Source organism: Tenrec ecaudatus, chromosome X, assembly GCF_050624435.1.
Source record: "Tenrec ecaudatus isolate mTenEca1 chromosome X, mTenEca1.hap1, whole genome shotgun sequence".
NCBI lineage: Eukaryota > Metazoa > Chordata > Mammalia > Afrosoricida > Tenrecidae > Tenrec > Tenrec ecaudatus.
Window position 1 is genome coordinate 59,099,056 of NC_134548.1, and position 11,836 is coordinate 59,110,891.

Consider the following 11,836-nt stretch of genomic DNA (forward strand, 5'->3'; position numbering starts at 1 on the left):
CTCCCCCTTCTTTTGCTTCTGTGTGCTCTGATCAGACATGTCCCTCTCCTTGAGCTGCAGCTTCAGTGCTGTCCTCTGAAATAAATTCCTCTGTTCACATAGTTGGGATTGGGGTTGGCCTCTCAGCCCTCCCCACTGGTTCCCTACTCCATGCTGGTATGTTGCATTCACATCTTGGAGCACCGGCTGAGGTCTGTTCTTCTTACACATTATTTGTATCTTTGTCTTTTACACTGTTATGTTTTTAGCTTTGCCACCTTAGTGCAATTTTGTTTTTTATTGTTTACTGTTGGGTCTCCCAGCTGTGAAGCACAAGAAGAATGAATAATGACAATAATTGATACAAGGAGTTACAGTGAATGCAGGAATGGGGGGTGGGTGATGGGGAGGGTAAGGGGATTTTAGGAGTATCTTAGATGAGGACAGAATGTGGGGGGGAGGGGTAGTCCTAGGATGGATTGTGATTGCATGACTCATCCCAGAGTCGATTTAACCTTGGGAGGGAGAATGTTCTAAAAAATTATGTAGAGGTGATTGTACAATTATCCTTAATATGACTGAACTATTGAACTATACAATATGTAAATTATTAGCCAATAAAACTATTGGAAAAAGGGGGGGTGCTACAGTCTCAGAAACTCACAAGGGAAAGTCTACCTTGTCTTACAGGGTCACTGTGAGTTGGCATCTACTCGATGGCAGTTAGTTTTAGAGCGAGCTGAATCATTCCAGTGTCCCCAAAGGGACAGTTTTGTGAAACACTGTAAGTCTAACCCATTGCTTCACTTTCTGCCCTGTCTTCCTATCCCTGGTAACCACCAAAGTCTGTTTTTTTGGGTATGAAAAACTTTTATCCTGATTTTTTCTTTTGTGATAATTGTCTCATACAATATTTGTCTATTTCCATTTGTTTAACTTCAATCAGCATAGTGTCCTCTAAATTTATGAGATACTTCACAATTTTATCTTTATTCTTTAATGAGAACAATAGTGTTCCATTGTATGTATGTACCAAAGTTTATTTATCCCTTCTTCTACTGATAGGCATTTAGATTGTTTCTATTTTCTTGCTATTGAGAATGGCGTTGTGATAAATCAGTGGTGAGGAGGGTGTAAGAGGCCTGGTAGGGCTTGATCAAAGGTAATGTAACCTAGAGGAATTACTGAAACCCAAATGAAGGCTGAACATCATAGTGGGACAAGATGAAAGCAAAAGGAAATAGAGGAAAGAATTAGGAGGCAAAGGATATTTAAAGAGGTCTAAATACAGGCATGTATATGTGTAATATATTTATATATGATGATGGGCATCTATGTGCATATATTTATAGGTTTAGTATTAAGGTAGCAGATGGCCACTGGGCCTCCACTCAAGTGCTCCTTTAATGCAAGAACACTTTTTTAAACTGGCATTCCATGATGCTCACATTCCCGACACAATCGCTGAAGACAAATGGGTGCGTAAGCAAATGTGGTGAAGAAAGCTGATGGTGCCCGGCTATAAAAAGATATAGCTTCCGGGGTTTTAAAAACTTGAAGGTAAACAAGCAGCCATCTAGCTCAGAAGCAACAGCTCCCACATGGAAGAAGCACACCAGCCTGTGTGATCACAAGGTGTTGAAGGGATCAGGGATCAGGCATCAAAGAACAAAAAAACATATCATTGTGAAGGAGGGGGAGTGCAGATTGGGGACGCAAAGCCCATCTGTAGGCAACTGGACATCCCTTTATAGAAGGGTCGCGGAGAGGAGACGAGCCACTCAGGGTGCAGGGTAGCATTTAAGAAACATATAACTTTCCTCTAGTTCTTAAATGCTTCCTCCCTCCCACAATCATGATCCCAATTCTACCTTATAAATCCGGCTAGACCACAGGATGTACATTGGTGTAGCTAGGAACTGGAAACACAGGGAATCCAGGACAGCTGAACCCTTCAGGATCAATGGTGAGAGTGGTGATACTGGGAGGGTGGAGGGAAGGAGGGGTAGAAAGGGGGAACTGATTACAAGGATCTACATATAACCTCCTCCCTGGAGGATGGACAACAGAGAAGTGGGTGAAGGGAGACATCGGACAGTATAAAACATGAAAAAATATGATAAATTATCCAGGGTTCATGAGGAGGAGTGGGGAGGGAAGAGAAAAAGTGAGGAGCTGATACCAAGGGCTCAAGAAGAAAGTAAATGTTTTGAGAATGATGATGGCAACAAATATGTGGATGTGCTTGACACAATGGATGGATTTATAGATAGTGGTAAGAGTTGTACAAGCCCCCAATAAAATGATTTTTTTTTAAGAATGAAGCGGTGGAGTTTAGAGATAATTTAGAGTTTGGAGATAATTATCTCACTGGAGGCAGGACACACACTCACTCCCTGCAAGACATTCCTGTTGGCAAGTCACATGGAGCTATGCTGATGGCAGCTAGAGCCTTAGAGCTGGAGGAGCCACATGGAGACCCACACCAGCGCTAAGATGCTTCCACTGCCACTGGATCCAGAAGACCTTCCACCTACTGGCCTGTGATCTTCCTGCACCTGGTGTCATTGGATGTGTTGCGTGAGTCTGAGGAGGAATTTACAGACTGGTCCTGGACATGTGGGCTAATATTGAACTTACGGAGTTGATCTGGACTGGGCTGGGGCATCTTCTCAATATTCAATTGCTCTTGAATATAAACTTCTTTCTTATACTCACATGAGTGTCTACACATTTGTTTCTCTAGTCTAACAGGACTAATACACCCGCTATTGAGTATATACCAAGAAGAGGCAAGAAAAAAAACCCAGCCAGACATCTGTGCTCCAATGTTCATTTCAGTACAATCCATCAATGAAGGAATGGCTCAAAACACTCTGGTACCTATATACAATGGAGTACTATGCATCCCTAAAAAGCCATGGTCAACGCATGAAACACATTTCCACACGGGAATAACTGGAGGAAATTATGTTTAGTGAAATAAGCCAAGCACAAAAGGACAAACACAACATGAGTCCACTGAGGTAAACTTTAAAACTGCAAAAGGAGCAAAGGGGAAAACCAACTATATACATACATTCCTGGGGTGAGGTCCAGGTACTATGGCAGGGGCCAAACCCAATCTAAGAATACATATGGAAGCCAACTAAAAAGGTGGGGAAATTTTTTTTTAAAGTCAGGAGTCATGGGGGAACAGGGCATTAGCCCATCCAAGGGGAAGGTATTGTTTATATCTCCACAGGAGTGGGAGAGAGGGATCAGACTTCAACCCGGTGTGCCAAGACGTGAATGCAACATACTGGCTTGAAGCAGGGAATCAACAGTGAGGTCTGCAGGTCTGGTCCCAATTCCAACTATGTGTCGTTCCCCCCCCCCCCCCCGCGCCCCTAGAAGAATGCACTTCAGAGGACAGTACTGAAGCTGCAGCTCAGGAAGAGGAGCACTTCTGATCAGGAGCAAATGAAGAGGGAAGGAAACAGAGTGGAACACATCCTAGTCCACCAAGTCCCAAGGACAATATTCTGGTTTAGAGAAGCCAATGCACAAAGAGGACCATAGGGCTGGCCCCACCACGAGACACAATATCCCTCACTGACCCATAGCACTACAGGGGACAACACTGGAGACACAGTGTGGGAGTTGTGCCTGATCTGACACCACCACACCAGGAAAAACACTAAGGGTGTGCAGAGGAACAGCAGAGGGAGCAAAGCAATGAAGTCCCCAAAGACTATGAAAAATAGACTTTGGGGCCAGACATGGCACCCGAACAGACTCATCTGAAAGACATTCATAAAGATCAATAGACAACCTGGAACTATTTATAGGCTTTTCTTTTCTTTTCTTTTGCTGTTGATTTTGTTGTTGTTGTTTTGTTTTCTTTTGTTGTGTTTTGCTTTGCTTTGTTTTTGTGCCTATTATTGTCTCAGCATGACTATCTAGGTAAGAGGAGAAAACAATGGGACCAACGATTCTGGGGGTACACAGGAGAGAGGAAGGTGGGGGAAAGTATAGGGGATGCAATAAAAACCCAGGGACAAGGGAAGAACAAGTTATCTAAAATCAGTGGTGGGAAGGGCATAGGATGCCTAGAGAAGCTTGATCAAGGGCAACATAGCCGAGAGTAATTACTGAAACCCGAATGAAGGCCTAACATGATAGTGGGACAAAGGGAAAGTAAAAGGAATTAGAGGAAATAACTAGGAAGCAAAAGACATTTATAGAGGTCTAAATACAGGCATGTATATATGTAAATATATTTATATAGACCAATAAGGGAATATATATATTTATATGTTATATGTTTATTTATGTGTTAAATATTAAGGCAGAAGATGGACATTGGGCCTCCCCTCAAGTGCTCCCTCAACACAAGAACACTTTGATTTACTAACACAGCACTCTGTGATGCTCACCTTCCCTGACACAATCGCTGAAGACAAAATTGGTGCATAAGCAAATATGGTAAAGAAAGCAGATGGTGCCCAGCTACCAAAAGATATAGTGTCTAGGGCCTTAAAGGCTTGATGATAAACAAGTGGCCATCTAGCTCAGAAGCAAAAAAAATCCACATGGAAGAAGCACACCAGCATGTGTGCTCATGATGTGTCAATAGGATTAGGTATCAGGCATCTGAGACCCAGAACAAAATCATACCCAATGTGAATAGGGGAGGGGGGCATATAGTGGAGACCCAATGCCCATCTGTGGACAATTGAATATCCCATCACAGTGGGGTCACAGGGAAGACAAGTCCGTCAGGGTGCAGTATAGCGCCGATGGAACACACAACTTTCCTCTAGTTCTTTGGTGCTTCCTTCCCCCTACATGACCTCAATTCTATCTTACAAATAGGATTAGACCAGAACATGCACACTGCTTCAGATAAGAGTCCAAAACACAGGGAATCCAGGTATACAAACCCCTTAGGACCAACAATGAGAGTAGAGATATCAGGAGGATTAGGGGAGGGTGAAGGGAGAAAGGGGTAATCGACCACAAGGATCAAACTATAACCCCCTCCCAGGGGGATGAACAATGGAAAAGTGGGTGAGGGCTGACGGAGGATGATGTAACATATAAAAATAATAATCTATAACTTATCAAGTATTCGTAAGGGAGGGCGGCCGGGGAGGGAGGGGGAAGAAATGAGGAGCTGATATCAGGGGCTCAAGTGGGAAGAGAATGCTTTGAAAATGATGATGGCCAAAGCCCACATGGAAGAAGCACACCAGCCTGTCTGACCACAAGGTGTAGAAGGGACCGGTTATCAGACATCAAAGAGCTAAAAATCATATCAATGGGTGCCCACATCCCTGATACGATCAATGATGACAAACGCGTGCATAAGCAAATGTGGTGAAGAAAGCTGATGGTGCCCGGCTATCAAAAGATATAGCGTCTGGGATCCTAAAGGCTCGAAGATAAACAAGTGGCCATCTAGTTCAGAAGCAACAAAGCCCACGTGGAAGAAACACATCAGCCTGTGTGACCACAAGCTGTCCAAGGGATCAGGTATCAAGCATCAAGGAACAATGTACATATGTTCTTGACACAATCGATGTATGTATGGATTGTGATAAGAATTGTACGAGCTCCCAATAAAATGATTTTTAAAATTACAATCCATATTGAAGGCTGAAATCCTTGATCTTCATCAGCAAGTGCAAGTCCTCTTAAATATCAGCAAATAAGGTTGTGTGTCATCTGCATATAGCAGGCTGTTAATAAGCCTTCCTCTAATCCTGATGCCAAATTCTTCATATAATCAAGATTCTCTGATGCTTGAATAAGTTTAGTGAGAGAATACAACCCTGACACGTACCTTTAATGATTTTAAACCAGGCAGTATTCCTTTGTTCTGTTTGCACAACTGCCTCTTGATCTGTGTACAAGTTCTGCAGGAGTACAATGAAATGTTTTGGAATTCCCGTTCTACTTAAGGTTATCCATTCTTTGCTATGATCCACACAGTCAAATGCCTTGGCATAACTAACATAACCCAAATAAATATCTTTCTGATATTCTCTGCTTTCAATCAAGATCTATCTGACATCAGCAATGATATCCTTCCTCAATATTCTCTTCTGAATCCAGCCTGAACCTCTGGTTGCTCCCTGCCAATGTATTAGTGTAACCGTTGTTGGATGATCTACAAAATGTTACCGGCATGTGATACTGTTCTACAGTCGGACCATCGCATTCTTTTGAGCCACCGTTCTCTGGAAGTCGTACAAATATGGTTATCTTCCAGTCAATTGGCCAAGGAGCTGTCTTCCAAATCTCTGGTATACTTGAGTAAGTGTTTCTAGTGCTTTATTAACTTTTTGAAACATTTCAACTGGTAGCCATCAATTCCTGGAGCCTTGTTATGCCTAATGCTCTCAGTGCAGGTTGGATTTTTTTCAGTACCATTGATTCTTATTCATATTCTTCCTCCTGAAATAGTGGAGCCTTGACATTTTCCTTTTTGGTACAGTGATTCTGTGTAATCTTTCCAGCTTTTAAAAATGCATCCCGCAAGTCAAAGGAAACAGAGGAAAGAACTGGGAGGAAAAGGGCATTTATAGATGTCTAGATAAAGACATGTACACATGAAAATATATGTATATATGAGGATGGGGGAATAGATCTATGTGCATATATTTATAGGTTTAGTATTAAGGTAGCAGAAGGACATTGGTCCTCCACTCAGGTACTCCCTCAATGCAAGAATACATTTCTTTATTAAATTGGCATTCTATGATGCTCACCTTCCGGACACAACCACTGAAGACAAAGCGGGTGAATACGCAAATGGGGTGAAGAAAGCTGTTGGTGCCCAGCTATTAAAAGATATAGCATCTGGGGTCTTAAAGGCTTGAAGGTAAACAAGCGGCCATCTAGCTCAGAAGCAACAAAGTCCATATGGAAGAAGCACACCAGCCTGTGTGATCATGACGTGTCGAATGTATCAAGTATCAGCAGAACATCAGCAGCAGCAGAACAAAAAATCTTACCATAGTGAATGATGGAGGGAGTGCGGAGTGGAGATCCAAAGCCTATTTGTAGGTCACTGGACATCCCCTTAGAGAAGGGTCTCAGGGAGGAGATGAACCAGTCAGGGTGTGATGTAGCAACGATGAAAAATACAACTTTCCTCTAATTCCTAAATGCTTCCTCCCCACCCCCCATCATGGTCCCAATTCTACCTTGCAAGACTGGCTAGATCAGAGGATGTACACTGGTACAGATAGGAACTGGAAACACAGGGAATCCAGGGCGGATGATCCCTTCAGGATCAGTAGTGTGAGTGGCGATGGGGTGGAAAGGGGAAACTGATTACAAGGATCTACATGTGACCTCCTCTGTGGGGGACGGACAACAGAAAAGTGGGTGAAGGGAGACTCCGGGCAAGGCAAGATATGACAATATAATAATTTGTAAATATCAAGGGCACAGGAGGGAAGGGGAGTGGGGAGGGGGGTGAATGAGGACCTGTTGCCAGGGGCTTAAGTGGAGAGCATATGTTTTGAGAATGATGAGGGCAATGAATGTACAAATGTGCTTTACACAATTGGTATATCTATGGATGGTGACAAGAGTTGTATGCATCCCTAATAAAACGATTAAAAGCATGCATCCTGTATCGTTCAACATTTTGCCAAAAGTATCTTTCAATATTGCACCTCAAGGCTTGAATATTTTTTAGTTCTTTCAGCTTAAGATATGTTGAGTGTAATCTTAATTTTGGTTTTGTAACTCTAAGTCTTAGCACATTTATTATAATATTTTACTGTGTCTTCTCAAGCTATCCTTTGAAATTATTTGTTCAGCTCTTTGACTTCATCACTTCTTCCATTTGCTTTAGCTACTCTACCATTAAGAGCAAGTTTCAGAAACTCTTCTGACATTTATTTTGATCTTTTCTTTCTTTCCTGTCATTTTCATGACCTTTTTCTTTCTTCAGGAATGATTATCTTCATGTTCTCCCACAACACATCAGGTCTTTTTTCATTAGTGTTAAATGCGGCAAATCTGTTATTGAAATTCAGATGGGATAGACTCAAGGTCTTATTTTGGTTCTCATAGACTTGTCTTAATCTTCATCAGTTGCAACCTGAACATACATATTAGCAATTGTTTGTCCCATAGTCAGCCCCTGGCCTGATTTTAGCTGCTGATATTGAGCTTTGCAGGCTTCTCTTCCCCAAAATGTAGTCAATTTGATTTCTGTAGATTCTATCTGGAAAAGTCCATGTGTACAGTCACCATTAGTGTTGTTGAAAAAAGGTATTTGCTATGAACAAGTCCTTGTTCTTTCAAAATTCTATCATGCAATCTCCAGCTTTGTTTCTATCAGCAAAACCATATTTTGCATCTAATGCTCCTTCCTCTTTGTTTCCACCTTTTGTATTCAAATAACCAATAATTATTAATGCATCTGGATTCCATTGTTGATCAACATTTGATTGAAGATGTAGGTAGAATTCTTCAATTTCTTCATCATTAGCTTTGGTGGTTCGTATATGAATTTGAATAATAATTGTCTTGATTCAATTTCCTCGAAGATGGGGAGACATAATCCTATCACGGATGGCACTGTATTTCAGGATAGGTCTTTAAATGTGCTTTTGACAACTAATTCAATGTCATGCCTCTTGATTGTGTCATTCCAAGCATATTAAACCATGTGACTCTTAAAATTCAAAATGTCCATTTCAGCTCACTAATGCCTAGGATATAAATCTTTTTGTGTTCTGTTCCAGTTTTGACAACTTCCAAATTTTGTACATTCTAGGTTCCAATCATTAGCAGATTTTTGCAGCTTTTTCTCCTCACCTTGAGTTGTGCCCCATCAGAAAATTAATATCCTGAAGGCTCCACCCCTCCGCAGCCTTTACTCTATTTATGTTACTATGGTCAACCCTACTTTGAGAAAGCAGGTCCTTCTCAGTCACATTTTGAGTGTCTCCCTATCTGAGGGGCCCAGCTTCTGGCATGATCTTGGACAATGGTCTGCTTCCATCCATTAGTCCTTCAGTATCTGACAGAGTTTCCATTCTATGCATAAGGTTTTCAGTGACTACTTCTTCTAAAGTGAGTAGCCAATTTTTTTCTCCATAGTTGGTTCTAGTCTGGAAGCTCTGCTGAAACCTGCTCATTTTGAATGCCCTTGCTGGCATCTGAAATACCAGTGACATAGCTTCCACTATCACAGCAACACATAAACTACTACAGTATGACAAAACTGACAGACAAGTGAAGATAATAACTGCTTCCTTTGTATACTATATTTACCAATTCCTGTAGGGAGTTGTGTTATTCTGGGTTAACAAGAACAACAATTTCAAAGACAGTCATATGTGTGTAAGTGAGAGTTTTATGTCAAAGAGTAATTATATATTAAAAAAAATCCCAGCCCAGTCCAGATCAAGTCCAAGCCCATATGTTCAATACTAGTTCATAAATTCCTCTTCAGACTCATGTAGCCCCTCCCAATGATGCTGAATGCAGGAAGATCACAGTCCAATGGGTGAAAAGATTTGTGGATCCGGTGGTGATGGAAGCATCTCAGCACTGGTACAGGTCTCCATGTGGCCCTTTCAGCGTTCGGAGTGTGGTTCTCCAACATAAAGGTGAAACAGAGAGAGAGGAAGTTCCCAGAATCCTCGTGAGAAGGCCATGCCCACAAGAAAGCATCATTAGGCTGTGACTTGATTGATAGGCTAGACTCCACCCCTTCACTCTTAATATCCTCAAGTTGACATGAGATTGCGTAACCACCACAGACCACCCTTTGTCAACTTAGTCATACATAATTTTTAAACAAAACAATATTAAAATCGTATTTGTACTTAACAGGATAAAACAAAATATATATAACTCAAAATGTGTCTGCCTCATTTAAACATAATATTCTATAAGTGAACTAAACAAAAAATTCTATAGTTAACAACTGGAATTATGTGAACACCTTTACCATAATCCTATAATCCTATGAATATATTCCCACACATATTAAAGTTGTAAGCCAGCCACTTTATGCCTTCCCCCATCCCCAATTTTGGGTATACAATTTCTATACTGTCCACTTATATCAACCCAGTGCTCTGAGGAGACAAGCATGTTCTTCAATGTGAAGAATCTTCATTCCATTTGGAACTGTGTGAGTCTGCATCCATAAGCAAAATCAAAGCTGGACAGGCCGTCCATAAAGCCAGCAACAATGTGCACCAATCGGCAGGCTCAAAAACCTTATCTTCATCTGGTTGGGTTCTGGTCAACTCAATGGGGGCTGCCTCGCTTAGCCTCACCAGGGTGCTCATTCACCACCATGCTTTTCGACCATGGGTCCCTTCACAAATTCCCAATAACACTAGCCCCCTTGGGCTAAGTCATGAACCAGTCGACCCACTCTCTTCTCTCCTCTAGTCCCTGTGAACCAGGTCCATGGTTGTCAGTGGCCAGCTTCAACCCATCTTTTTATTACTGCATTTCTCCCACTTCCATTCAACAAGCATTTCAGGTGGCCTGCAGGTTCCCTTTAATATTCAGTCATAGAGAGGAGAGTTTCTTCATGGTTCCAAATTTTTCCAGCTTCAGGCACAAGCCACTAGTTCAAAATTCAAAATGTCAAAGGGTTCCTTTTTTCTTCCTCAGTCTATCAACCTCACCCTAGAGAAGTCACTTCAAATTCGAATGTCTGAACACTCAAGACACTGGGTAGGGTTTATCTTTTCAGAGCGTTTTTTTTTTTTTTGCAGGCATGTCCTACACCCATTTAAAGATCCAATTTTTATGGGAAAAGGCAGTGAACCTACAAACTCTGTTTTCATACTTCCCAATAATCATTTTTAATACACATAATATCAATAAGTAGAAGAAGTCAGTATAAAACTAGTACAGCCAGGTCCTAAACTCAATTCTTTAAACAATCAAATTGATTCCTTATCTATCTTATCATAAACCTTATCTAAATTACTCCATTGATATAAAATATGGCTTTAGACCTCTCACTGCATCAAGCTAGGGTCAGGCTTTCTGTCAGTCATTTTGACCTTCTATCAGCCATTTTCACTAAGCAGCATGGTCTCAGGGGAAAAGTTCAAGGGGTGATTTTGTCCCCTTAGCTGAAAATATACATTTATTACATTCATTTTTTTCCATTTTAAACAGTAATAACCAAAGACAACAACCAAGGAACAGAATCAAAACGTTAACTTCCAATATCCTTTCCAGGAAACAACCCAGTAAACTACATGGCTATATCTGACCTCCAGCTAGCCAAAGAAGAAAAACTGCCATGAGGCAGTGGTCAGACAGCCTCCACTCTATCATCATATTTTTTTTCTAGTACTCCACTCCCAAGGTATCATAATGTGTTAGGTTTGGTTGACCAGAGAAACAAATCCAGGGACATTCATATATGTATGAGAAAGCTTTATATCAAAGAGTAATTGTATATTAAGTAAACATACAAGCCCAGTCCAGATCAAGTCCACAAGTCTGATATTAGCCTGTAAGTCTAATACTAGTCCATAAAGTCCCCTTCAGACTCATGTAGACACTCGCAATGATGCTGAATGCAGGAGGATCACAGACCAGTGGGTGAAAAAACTCATGGGTTGGCGGTGGTGGAAGCATCTCAGCTGTGGTACAGGTCTCCACATGGCCCCTTCAGCTCTCTGAGTGTAGTTCTCCAACAGGAACATGAAACAGAGAGAGAAAAGGAGTTCCCAGAATCCTCATGAGAAGGCCATGCCCACAAGGAAGCATCATCAGGCTACACTTCACCCCTTCACTCTTAATACCCTCAATTGACATGAGATTATGTAACTACCACAGGTGTATAACTATCACAGGATAGGACAAG